The 13265-nt window shown below is 44.3% G+C and overlaps 1 non-coding gene across 1 annotated transcript; it reads left to right on the top strand.

The window, feature by feature from the left end:
* Positions 1 to 11890: 11890 nt before the first annotated feature.
* Positions 11891 to 11972, top strand: trnal-aag. The gene has a single exon. It is a non-coding gene; the product is annotated as a tRNA-Leu (tRNA).
* Positions 11973 to 13265: the final 1293 nt, after the last annotated feature.

Here is a 13265-nt window from a genome sequence, read left to right as displayed (position 1 = left end):
CAAGATTTTGTGATGAGAACAGCGATATAAAAACGAACTCTGTTCACCCATTAAACGAAAAGTGGGAAAAACACACCTTGTTCGGATAATGAGGGAGCAGCGCTGTGAGGCGAATGCAGTAACCATTACACTGCAGAAACACAGCGGGCCCACCGACCCTATTTTACATTGTCTTGGTCTATTATGCACAGGCTATCCAGTCATCAATGACATTGAAGTTTCTAATGCATGAGACCCTCTCAGAGGACACCCATGCCAGCAGTGTTGGTTCTGTAGTCTGGTGATTCACCGAGTGACCGTGAGTTCACTTATTTCTGGGGCGTGCGAGAATTGTCACCACATGCTGCATCCAACATCCAAAGGAACTATTTAAATGTAGTTTGAAATTATTTCTGATACAACAGTATTAACACCACCATGTCATTTCCTCCACCAGCCAGAAATGCGTTTGAAATGCCACATTTCTGTTTGTCGTTCCAGGTATTTAAGGAAGATCTTTCAGAACCAGCTGATGCGAGCAATGTTCCAGTTTGGCAGGAACACTGAGGTGGAGCTGTATAAACTGCAGAGTGATGTGGATAAAATGGGGCAGTAACACAGACAGTGGAGCGGCCGAATGATTCCTTTCTTTGCTGTAAACAGACTATGATTTTGAAGTCTGAACTGGAACAATATAAGCCAGGTGGGTGAAAACCTTGCTTTCTGGGGGTTGGTCTCTCCTGGGAGTTGGTCTCTTCTAAGGCCTCTCTCACTCTCGGGGGAATGTGTCTGATTGCTTCCTTTTGTGGGTGAAAATGAGGTTCAGTTCCCCGAGGGGGACATGAACTGTTTTACCATCTCACACTTCAGTCCCATTCATTGTGTCTTTTCAGATTAAAACATCACAGGGAAAACATGATTGAGATGAACACTTGAAACGTCAGAGCATACAAGGCCAATTTAAACGATGGGCGTATAAAAACTCGATGATTCGATCACTTTGTAAGAGAAAAGAAATTCAAAGGCTGCATCATTAAGTAATAATGCACGTGCTTCTGTCCTCATTCATGGTGATCGAGTGGTTAGGATTTGGCACTTTCACCTCTGCGGACTGGTTGTGATTCCCGGTTAAGGAATCAGGATTGATTGTTCCTGACATGGACAATAGTAAAGGTAAAGCAGTTCTGACGGGAATCCTTTCGGATCAAGTAATGTCCCCGAGAACATGGGAGTCAATGCCCCAGCCTCTTAAAGAATGGAATGGTGCCTGAACTCTCTCTGTTCAGTCAGACAGTTCACCGTCCATTCTCCTCTGATTCTATTTCCCAAACAGATTCTAAAGATTCTTGAAGCTGAGACTGGGCGATTTGTTTTGTTTCCTTGCCATTCCCTCGAGCAGCAGTGATGGGGTCGATGGCTTTTGGAAACTGAAATGTACCCATGAGCAGCTTGTGGGACTATTCCAGCTTCCCTTTCTCTGACGAAGCCTGGGACATTGGCTCTTGACATGTCACCGGTGACATTCACTGACAGGAGACAATGAAACGGCTCTCGTTCCGATAGAAATCAAATGTCATCGTGGCTTCAGAGCAGTGAGAAAGATTAGTTCGGAGGTGTAATAAATTTGTACGTTGCACTGTAGCCAGGTAGGAGTCGAACCTACAAACTTCTGGCCTGTAATTAGGCATGCTCGACATTGTGCTACTGGCCCCTGACACATGTCGCTCTTACATGCTATAGTTATGATGTTAACACAAATATAAGTAGCAATGGTAACATTCACAAGGCGAACAGCTAGCAAAGATAATCTCAGTCACTGCTCCACTTTGACAGCCCCGACTTTGTGATGCGGTGAGTTTCGTTGGCAAAGAAAGCATATTTGTCCTCAGGGAACTGCCATTCACCTTATCGAGTCCGCTCAGCTACTCAATGAGATCACCACTGTTCTGATAAATCTCAACTCCACTTTCCTGCTTTTTCTCCACAACGTGAGATAAACTCGAGCCGACTCAATACACTGTATATCCCGTTATTTTTCGGTATTTTAGATTACTTTAATGATCTGTGCGTATTTGCAGGAAATCGAACAATATGAAACCAGCTGAAAAGCTCAGCTTGTATCTTCGTGGTTAGGCCACTGAGTTTTTCTGGTTCCGGGCCTGGGAATTGGAATTATGTAATCGTCTGCAACAGTGTTTCCTTCCCTGAGTGAGAGAACTAGTGAAGTAACCGATGTAAAACTTGATTGTGCAAATACATCCAAGGTCGTAGCCCAGAAAAACTATACTATTTCCACCTGAATATGATTTACATTTATCAAGTGAAAATAAGAAAAAAAGTTTTCATTTTGAATCATAACAAATGCAATACAACCACTGAGCCCATAGAGCCTGACTCACCATTCAATGAAATCATGGGCGACCTCCTACTTCAATGCCATTTTTCTGCACTATCCCGAGAGTTCTTGATGTTTTTAATCGATAGAAATCTGTCAATCTCAGTTTTGTACAATTTGAGTGCCGGGCATTCACATCCTCCATGGCCCTGAATTCCATTGAATTTCTCCATTCATTCATTCTGCTATTTGGCAAGAATTTCTGTTGTGTTTCTGGTGCTCCTCCTGGCGTGCCCTCCAGCACTGTGCTTATTTTGTGTTTCCTCGGTGCTCGTTGTGAAGCTTCGTGGTCAGTACTCGACATTGTAGCCAGAGCAACCTTGGCTCAAATCCGAATTACAGTAGTGTTTATTGACCCCATTTTTTTCTCTTAATATGTGCAATATTAACTCAGTAGAGGATCAATTAATATTGCAAGAAGGCATACAGAGGCGTGTGAAATGCTGAGGTTGTGATGACATTTGTTCAATGGTTATAGATTACCTTGATTGAGCAGATAAGGGTGTAGAATCTGTTTGGGTAGAGATGAGGAATAATGAGGGAAAGAAGTCATCAGCGCGTGTAGTTTACAAGCCCACTAACAGAATACACAATATGAAACAAAATGTATAAGAAAAAGATATTATGTGTGAGAGATAAAGGGACGGCAATAATCAGAGGTGACCTTAATTTCTCCCCTCCCACTCCCGGCTCTATTGCAAATAAAGTTTGCAGAACCATAAACAATACATCAAATATGTCTTATAGAACAACACTAGATATATCTTGGTTTTCGATTAATTTACAGGCTACTTAGTTTCAGTCTTTTCCTGGGAAACCATCACTTTCATTGTGAGCGTAAGGAAAGGAGGCCATTAATTTGCCAAAAAATAAATATCATTAACCTTTGTTTGTTTCATGCACAAGAACACCCAGATTCCTCTGCACCATACCTTTTTTGATGTTTCTCTTTAGTGGTAGCCTGCCTTTTCACTCTTGCTACTGACATACATAACCGCACTCTCCCAGCATGAAACTGCATCTGCCAAGGTTTTGACCACTCACTCAACTTATCTGTATCCCTTTGCAGATTCCCATGTCCTCATCATAACATGCCCTCCTACCTATTTTGTATCTTCTGTAAAATTGGATACATTATGTTCTGCTACTTCCTCCAAATCATTAATATAGAGATAAATAATTGCAAACCTATAACTGACCATTCTGACACTCCACAAATTACATCTTTCCAACTCGAAAAATATCCATTAATCCCGATTCTGACTCTTCTATTACTGAAACAAGACGCAGCCCGTGCTCATTTAGACTGTAAACTCCTACCTGTGCAGTAACCTTTTATATGGCATCTTATTGAGTGCCTTCTAAAAGTTCAAATGCACTTCACCTACTGGCTCCTTTAGCAACTGTGCTTGGAATATTACCGAAGAACTCCAGCAAAATTGTCAAATGTGATCCGCCTTTCAACAAACGTTGTTGACTCATTTTGACTGCAATAACCTTTTCTAAACGTCCTCTATTTCTTCCTTTGCAATGGTCTCGAGCATTTTTCAAGTGACAGGTAAAACATTGAAATAGATGGAAGTTATTTGGCCCATCAGGTCAATTACATCTTTAATTGAGATCTTAGCAGATTTGATAATCCTCCACTCCACTTTTCTGCCTTATCACCATGGTCCTTGAATCCCTAAATGACTAAATCTCTGTCTGTCTCAGCCTTGAATACACAGCACTCTGTTGGAAGAATTCCAAAGATTTGTTACCCTCTGAGCGGGAGAACATCCTCCTCATCTCTGTCTTAATGGACAACCCTTTCCCTTGAGATTATGCACCTGGGTGTTAATCAGAGCACAGAAAACCCCGAAAGTTAAGTATGAACTCATGGCGTATCCAGCGGCAATTGTGAGTATTTGAAACATTTTCATTTTTAACCTCTGGTTAAACAAACTGCCCTGATTTGCACATTAGATTGGCCAATGACGAATCTGCTTCGAAAGTTAGCTCATTAGCTGTGATTTAGATGGTGGTGAAAGGTGTTTTCAAAATACAAAGACGTCTTTCTTTCTAGATCCATTGCCCTGACTACTAATCTCTCTGCTCATGGAAATCGATCCTTCACATTCACTCAGAGATATTAAGAATTGCCAATGCTGGAGTCAGCGATAACACAGTGTGGAGCTGGAAGAGCACAGCAGGCCAGACAACATCAGAGGAGCTAGAAAGTTGACGTTTCGTATCGGGGCTCTTCTTCAGGACTGGGGGAGGGTGAAGGGAGCTCTGAAATAAATAGAGAGGAGGGGTGAGGCTGGGATGGTGATAGGTGAGTGGCCTGTGATAGGCCTTGGGAGACTACAATCCAATGGTCTCATTGTGGACTTTACCAGTTTCTAAATCTTCCCACCCTGGCCTCATCTCATGACCAACCCTTCCTCTCATCCCCACCTCCTTGACCTGACACAACCTGTCCATCTTTTCTCCCACTTCACTGACCAATCTCCACCACTGCCTACCTCCGCTCACCGATCACCATCCCACCGACCTTCCCCAGCCCCACCCCTCCTCTCTATTAATTTCTGAGCTCCCTTCCCCCTCCCCCATTTCTGAATGCTTCCCGACCTACTGTGTTCCTCCAGCTCCACTGTGTTAACAATGAAAACATTGCTAACGTTTGGCTGAAATCAATGTTAAAACAGGGAGTAGTCCGAAAGCATCATATGTTCACTCTCGTTCTCAATAATGTAGTTCAATTCAATCTCCCAGCATCCTCCTCCATTCTGATCAAATATCGCGCGACAAGAAATATAAGGATCGTGGCACGGCCAAGACAAACCGAATGCTCCTCTTTCCTGTTGGAACCATTCTATGAGAAATATCAAACAGCACCTTCACCCCTGTAATTGTGGCCGAGTGGTTAAGGCGATGGCTTAGGAAATCCCTTGGGGTTTCCCCGCTTAGGTTCGAAACCTGCCGACTACGCTTCCTCAACATGCGCATTTTTTCAATGAGTGATCTCTCAAATTCTGCAAAATCCATCTCATAAACCCACTTCAGAGTCTGGTTATTTATTGACATTCAGAAAACACGAGTTCTGAACAAGAATGCTGTCATACTCAAAACCTTGCCTCTGTTTCTCTTTCGACAGATATCACTAAACGTGTTTAGTTTCTGCAGTATTCTCTGCGTTTAATCTACATAAATGATCTTGCTTTAATTATCTTGAATCCCAGTCCCCTGGTAACTGAACCTGGTCAGTGGCTACAGTTTCTCCCGACATCATCCCACTCATCCCCACCACCCCTTTCCCCACTGTTATAAACAGCCCCAGGAATTCTCCGCTTAAACTTCTTTGCTCCGAAGGGAACATTTCCGACGTCGGGAATCCCTTCATTAAATGGTATTTCCTCATCCCTGGACATGTTGCAAGGCGGAGGATTGTAAAGAGATTTTGGGAAAATATTGTCAGTTGGTGGCGGAGGGTGGGGGGAATGATAGGGAGGAAAAACAGAAAACCTTGACTCCAACTTTGCGAATCTTTAGAAACGCTTGGGAACCGGAATCACAGGAGATTGAAGGGTGAACTTTCCGACTGACCACAAACAGTCGAGACACCTGCCCCTCCTTTAAGGGGCCGGGACATTGACTCTGATGTTCTCGGGACATGAACTGACCTGAGACATTGAAAGAATTCTCCTTCCTGCACATCAGGGATTCAAAACTTCATCTCGGCTCCGAGACAATGAGAAAACTCGGGAATAGACAAGACACTGAAAGGCTCGAAGGGAGACGGCCCTGGATGTAGGAGAGCGGTTCCCGGTGACATGGATGTGTCTGCGGAGGGTAGGATCAGACTGTTCCCATGTCTCCACAATGAATATGGCAGGCTTCATTTCGGAAAAGTAAAACTGATAGAGAACAATTGTCATGCCAAGAGAGGCAGGCTGAAGCTTGAATTCACTAAGATCCTACTTTAAGGGATCGTGCAAGTTACTGGTAGTTAAACTCTGAGACGTAAGTGGTCAAAGTGTTCGGGTATTAAATGAGAAGTCGACCATTCGAGGCCACACACGAACGAATGATTGAAGTTTTCTTTGCTACGCAGTTCCGGGTTTTTAATACGGCTGGGAAAGTGTTCCTCAAATGGAAATCTTATCCAGTGAGTAACCACAAAGGTGTCTCAATGTTGCTTTAATGTCTAACGTAGACAGTTGCGGATATTGGGAGTCCGAAACAAAAACAGATGCTGCTGGAGAAACTGAGCAGGTTTGGCAGTACCTGTGGGAGAAAACAGAGTTCTGAAACGTTGACTCTGATTCTCTGCCAGATCTGCTGAGCTTTTCTTGAAATTTATGCTGTTGTGTTTAAATGGATATTTATCCCATCTATTGGGATGAAACAATCAGACTCATCATGCACTGAATTTAATCCTTCAGAAATCTGAGAAATGATTGGATTCAAACAAACCTAGTAATGATTCAGTCTTCCTCAGTCCCACAGGCAGAAAGACCTGAAAAAGGGAGGCGCGCTAGTGGCTAAAGCAATAGACAGGAAAGACATTGGAGTGTTCTGTGTAGGTTCGAATATTTCCGACTGCGGTTGAGTATTTCAGGTTAATAAGAAAGGAGTTCGGTTCCCGTCTTCTTATGCGCGAACGGAATCACAGGAGGTTGGGGGCAAAACCATTTCACTCAAATCGCCAACAGTAGGAACATCCGTTTTCCTGCCTCTCAGAACAGAACAAGAAGAAACTCTCATACGCATTCCCGCCTGAAGCATCAAATTTCCTGCTCCTCTGATGCTGCCTGTCCTGCTGTGTTCCTCCAGCTCCCCTGACTGTGTTATCTCTGACTCTTGCATCTGCAGTTCTGACTGAATAATTTAGGTGGACATTTCCATTGCTCATCTTGTTGAGGCTATAAGCCAAGTGCTGGGCAGCGAGACTGGAGCAGTCACAGGCTGGAGTTCACCTAGTGCAGACATGATGGGCTGAAGCGTCATTTTCTTTGCTGGAGACCTCTATGGCCAGCTGTGGTCAGCTCAGCTGTGAAGTGATAGGACAACGTTTGCAAAATGCACCGGAGCCAGGAAGGGGTCGAACTGACTCTCCCCTGATCTGGCTGTTCGACACGTTATCCATGGGGATTGGGGATAACTGGCACTATGCATATTCCTGGAATCAGTATCTGGGAGAATCAGGAAGATGCAATTCTGATGTATCTATGCCCAGCCATGTGCAAACCCATTGTTTTTCTCTTCCTTCCTTGAGCCTTACATTCCCTGGACCTGCTGTCAAGGTAAAGATTGACTTCACAATCTGCCTGTGTTTGTATCAAGCATCTCATTGACGTCGGAGCTGGACGGTCAAGAGAGCGAGAGGTGAGACAGGGACACAGACAGAAAGAAATGCGACATGAAAGTGTTTAGAGTCTGTCGTGTGTCAGTTGCTTTTAGTGAGGGATTTCTGCCGAGATTCCCAGGAGCTGCAGTGATTGGTTTGATGAGTTTTCGAAATTGAAAGTTGCACGTGAGCAGCCTGTGGAACTATTTCAGCTCACTGTCCATTTTATATCCCAGTTCACGGAAATAGTTCTCATTGTCTGGAGAAGTCATTTGTGATCCACCTAAAACTGCCTTTTGTCGCAGAAACTAGTGTGTGGGGACGGAGAGCGGACGTGAAGTACATGGAGCAGGTATAATCCTGAGGTCTCTGTCACTCTCGGGGATGTGTCTGTGTGTTTCCCTGTGTGGGTGAAAATGAAGATGAGTTCCTCAAGGAGGTATTAATATAGTTTTACCATCTCAAACTTCAGTCCCATTTGTTGTATTATGTGAGATTACAGAGATAAACTCATTGACATTTGCCTTGTAAAGTCAGAGCACACAAGGCTACGAGCCAAATGCTGGAAACTAGGACTAGAATGTATGGGTTTTGATGACCTGCACTGAAACGATGGGCCGATTGGTCTTCTTCCACGTTGGAAAAAGAAAATCGGAGATGGAGAAACCGATCTGCAGCGAAAATGATCACACATGAAAACGCAAAAGCAGGTCCCTAAGAAAAGACACGACTTTTTTGGTCGTGTTCCCTGGTGGTCTAGTGGTTAGGATTCGGCGCTTTCACCACTGCGGCCCGAGACCGATTCCCCATAAGGGGACAGAAGTTCTGTTGTACTACTCTATGGTGGTGACGGCACTTCTGACTGATTTTTCAGGAGCTGACACCTGATCTGTTTTGTCCCAACAGTTATCAATTAACATAAAACAAAGAGCTGCGACAATCTGACACAAAAACAGGAATTGATGGAGAAACTCAGCAGGCATGGTAGCATCTGCAGAGGGAAACAGATTTAACGTTTCGGATCCACTGACCGTTCGTCACTGCCAGGTTAACTGTGCATTTCTATAGTATAATGCCGGGAGACATTATTAACTTTATCTTTCGAATCAGCGTATTTATCAAAATCACACTCTCTCATTAGCTTACAAGCGTTAACTTTTCAACTTTAAAGGGATTTGATCAGCACTAATGCTCCTTCTGTTGCCCTGAGGTGGTGAAATCCTCTGCTTTTTTTCTTTTCCTTTCTGTCAGTTAGCAGCCATGTCGAATGGAGAATTGGTCCTTTCAGTGTCTACCAGAATACGTGCTTCTATTTGTCTCTCTTTGTCTCTGTGTATCCACCTGGCCCTCTTTCACATTATCCGACACTCCATCTGTATATAGCCCTCATTTCCCATTTATGCTCTGTGTAAAGTCTGAAATTCGGAGACACTTTGAGAATGGAATGTTTAGTACTGGATTCATATTCCTCGGATAATGTGTCTGTCAGTTATGACTGAGGTAAGGAGACATTTCTTGTCACAAAAGATTATGAATCATCAGAATTCAAAATGGAATTCCTAGTCCACCAGAAAAAAAAAACGATACTGCCACAATTATAGGATTATAGCGATGAATTTACTGTTGGTGTAAAAATGTTTGAATGATGACAGCAGAGAATGAGAGTGATCAGCTCGTGATCTCTGTGCCATGACCACAACATTCCACGGTAAGGTTGCATTTTATCCTGCCTCACCTCGTTATTCCGTCCAAACTGAGAATGAAGGGATTAGAATACAAGTAAAGGAGAAGCAGAAGTGCTTGTGAAGAGCAGAAAGGAACTTCATGACGAATCCAGCTGTAAAAGAGGAGACCCTGAAGCAGCCTCCTGATGACAAATGTGTTTTCTTTGCTAGTAAAACTCACCGCCTCACAAAGCGGGGACAATTGAAGTGAAACAGTGACGGTGGTTATCTTTGCTGGTGGTTCACGCTGTGAATGTTACCGTTGTTGCTCATGTTCGTGCTAACGCCACAACTCTACTGCATGTAAGCATCACACATAAACTGGAGATAGGCGCTGAAAACTGAGAGACCTCCAGCTGCGCAACGAGGCTGACTCCCTGCATTAGGAGCTTTGGCAGATCTTCATGTTAATAGCTTCTGTTTTGCAATTGGTCAGTGCATTCGGTTATTTAGAGAAAGATTGGTGTTCCGAGACTACCCAAGAGCGCAGCCTCTTTTGTTTTACTACCTTTTCACGTTTCCGGTGATACAGAAGATTGCCAATCGGGATTGTGCCTTCAGGAGATAGCTTCGAAACTTTGTCAGCTCCACTGTTTTCCAGTCAGACCCCAAACATACAGGTTTTAATGCAGTTATTCTCAACATTGTGATTTAACAATTAAACCAGCTATGTACTTACATTTAATTCATAAAAGTTTACGAAGAGATTGGAATCAAACAATCCCATCAATGTTTGTCTCTTCCCCAGCTCCAAGCTGAGTGAGACAGGGACAAGCAGTAGGATTTGACATCACATTCTCCAATCCTCCGCTGTCAGTAGAACGTGGCCACTGCATCTTCAATCAGCCGCTTGCTGCCCATCCCTGGAAGGCAAGATCCTACAACCAGGGCCAATCTTCCCCATCCATCGAGCACAGGCTTAAGTAAAAACAGGGACATTTCATCCCGCTCAGTGAACCCCAGAGCAGCATTGACACAATCTCCAGGTGAGTGGAATTTTCTCTTAGCTCCACTTGGGAAAACTCAACTGGCACAACTAGTGGAAACCTGTTCCTTATGAACGGTTCTTCTCCTGTGAAAAAGGGCGAAAATCATTTTACATTTCACAAGGGCTGCAGCAAATTCTTCTTGATCTTCGAATCTTTTTAACTGAACTCCGAAAATCCAGTCCCCAAATGCAAAGCTGCAGAAGTTGCTGATGTACTGAGCAAAGAAAGTGCTGAAAGTATTGAGTGAGACTAGGCAGACAGATACCCATTTCACACAGTCTGTAACAGAAATGACTGGGTTTATTGAAGCAGATTCACCGTCTCTCAGAATGACTGACAGTCATATGGGCAGCTAAAGGATGAGGGCACCGACATTAAAATATGAATTTTGAATGTTAATTGAAAATGGATTATAATGGTCTGAAGGAGTAACAGCTGAAAAGTGGAAGATGTAAATGATGTTATTTGTGATTGAGAGGAAAGAACTGGAAACTTGTGATTTTCGAGGTGGATCATCTTTGGCACATTGAAATGAAGTTGCAGGGGATTTGGCACGGTGTGAAATGGGAAAATAAGTAGCATTTTATCACGCCTGGCTAGCTCAATTGGTAGAGCACACGACTCTTAATCTCTGGGTCGTGGATTCGAGCCCCATGCTGGGCGTCTTTGCTTCTTTGAGCTTCGCTTTCTGAGGGGAAGCACAGCTCTCCAGCGTTATCAGTGAAACTTGCAGCTTTTGCTACGCCGAAAGCAGGGTTTCTCTTCTGCTGCTTTGATTAAAATACTGGTCTCCAGTTTTGCAGTGAAAATTGTTTCCACGTCACTGGAAATCCCAGAGATCAGTTTGTACGTGCAGCCGCTTGTCTCATAAATGACAAGACTATTAGAGGGGCAAACCCAACTCCAATCCTGCACCAACAAGAATATTCAGAGTCACAGAATGAGAATGGTCACTTCCTGGGCGGCTCCATGTCAAATGGAGCTGAACCAGAATTAACTGACTCTGAGGATACCACGGAAAACGTCAGTGGAGTCGACCTGAACGTTACTCAATTGACGAGGAAAATTATCTTCTTTTGTGACCGCGTGGGTTTATTCATTAAAATTTTCATTCTCGGTAAAAGAGGGGAAAAATTGTGAGTTTTCAGTGTGTGACAGAAGTGATCTGGGTGAACCCGGAAATGTGGTGCAGTCATGTGTTCTTTATCAAGGTAAAAACGAAAATCCTTTCTCACAGGCACATGACATTTTTTGCGCAACCGAATCTCGCAAGATGCGTTCAGCTTTCCGTTGGTATTTGTTTTGATTGAAGAACTATCGGCATCTGGTGCGAAATTAATATTGTAGCCGGGCATTGCCGAGCAGTTAAGAAAATGGACGAGGAGGATAGCGTTCCTCCAAGCATTTCCCTGTGCCTTCGCTTTAGTAGTGTGCAGTAGCAACATTGGAAAATGTCATCATACATCTGTCGGGTAGTGTGGCCGAGCGGTCTAAGGCGCTGGATTAAGGCTCCAGTCTCTGAGGAGGCGTGGGTTCGAATCCCACCACTGCCATTTGTTATACCGGAGCTCCGTCGGATGGGTTGCGTTTCGCTTGACTTGTTTCGCCCAATGCAGTCTTTTATGTGGGAGAGCACAAATAATTCATCGGATCAGCGTCCACGGCATGTTTCCATGGTGTCGTGGTTAACACATGCGGAATTGCCCCAGCATGACAGTAGGAACAAGCAGGCTGCGCTGCTGCTTCATGTTCCGGGCAAGTTGCGTTGCTCACCCTTTCGCTGCAAGTGAATGCAGATCGTTATTTCGCTGCTGCTGTGAAACAAAATCCTGCATTGAACCTACTCGCAGTTATTTGCCTTTTTTTTAAGTGAAAAGGAGGGTAATTGAGATGTGAAATTTCTTTCACTTTCAAGAAGGGAGCTGATGAGCCACTTTCTTGATACGCTGAAATCGTTGCGGTGCAGGCACACCCGCATTGGTGACCAGAAGGGAAACCTAATCTCATCGAGACTGTGATTCACTTTTCGTGGAACGTTCTTACTCTATTCTTTTATTTCCTGACTTGAGCAGTTTCCAGTAAGTGGCGTTGCACTAAACCTTCAGAGCATTCGAAGGAGCAGTTTGGAATTGCCCCGATGCCAGTTGTGTGAGTAGTTCGTAACCCAGAGAACTGGAGGTGTTTCACAGAAAGCATTCGTGCTTCGGTGTGTGTGGAAATGCGTCCGCCTTGTCGTTTTTGCTTCTGTTGCGCGTTAGGATCTGTCTGTTGGGGATTCGCTCGAGACCTGAGGTGCAAACACGGTTTGTGAGGAATCTTCCTGAATCCAAAATCCTCACTGAGAACCTGGGAAGGTGTCACAGAGAATGGTCATTTTTGGCAAAAGTGAACGAGCACTTCGCCTGTGGGAAGCTCTCATTCCTCTTAGCCCAACTGATTCATACACGCATTCAGGTGTCTTTGAAATGAGCCAGCAACAGCACAGAGCTGTTAACACTAAATCAGGTGAGTTTTCTTGTAAAGTAAGGATTTTCCCGTTGCTTCGGGATGTGAAAGCAGCACTGAGTTTTAATAACAGCTTCTGCCCATTCTGACCATCAGCTCCCAAGAGGCTGTGCCAGTTTCGTCCCCCCGGGACCGGCCCCTCTCCATTGGCGGCTGCAGTAAATCATCTTCCACTGGCTGGCAGTTCTGAGGGAGAACAGCACGAATGCGCTCTTCAGCTCTCTGTCAAACACAGGCTTGCGGGGCAGGGAAGCGGGGTGGTGGCAGTGGGAGGTATGGAAAGTGTGGAAGGCTGTGCAAAAGAGAGATAGCGCATGCGCAGCAACTAAAATTCTGTTGGG

Source organism: Rhincodon typus, chromosome 8, assembly GCF_021869965.1.
Source record: "Rhincodon typus isolate 14 chromosome 8, sRhiTyp1.1, whole genome shotgun sequence".
NCBI classification, from domain to species: domain Eukaryota; kingdom Metazoa; phylum Chordata; class Chondrichthyes; order Orectolobiformes; family Rhincodontidae; genus Rhincodon; species Rhincodon typus.
This window is presented reverse-complemented; position numbering and strand designations above follow the sequence as displayed.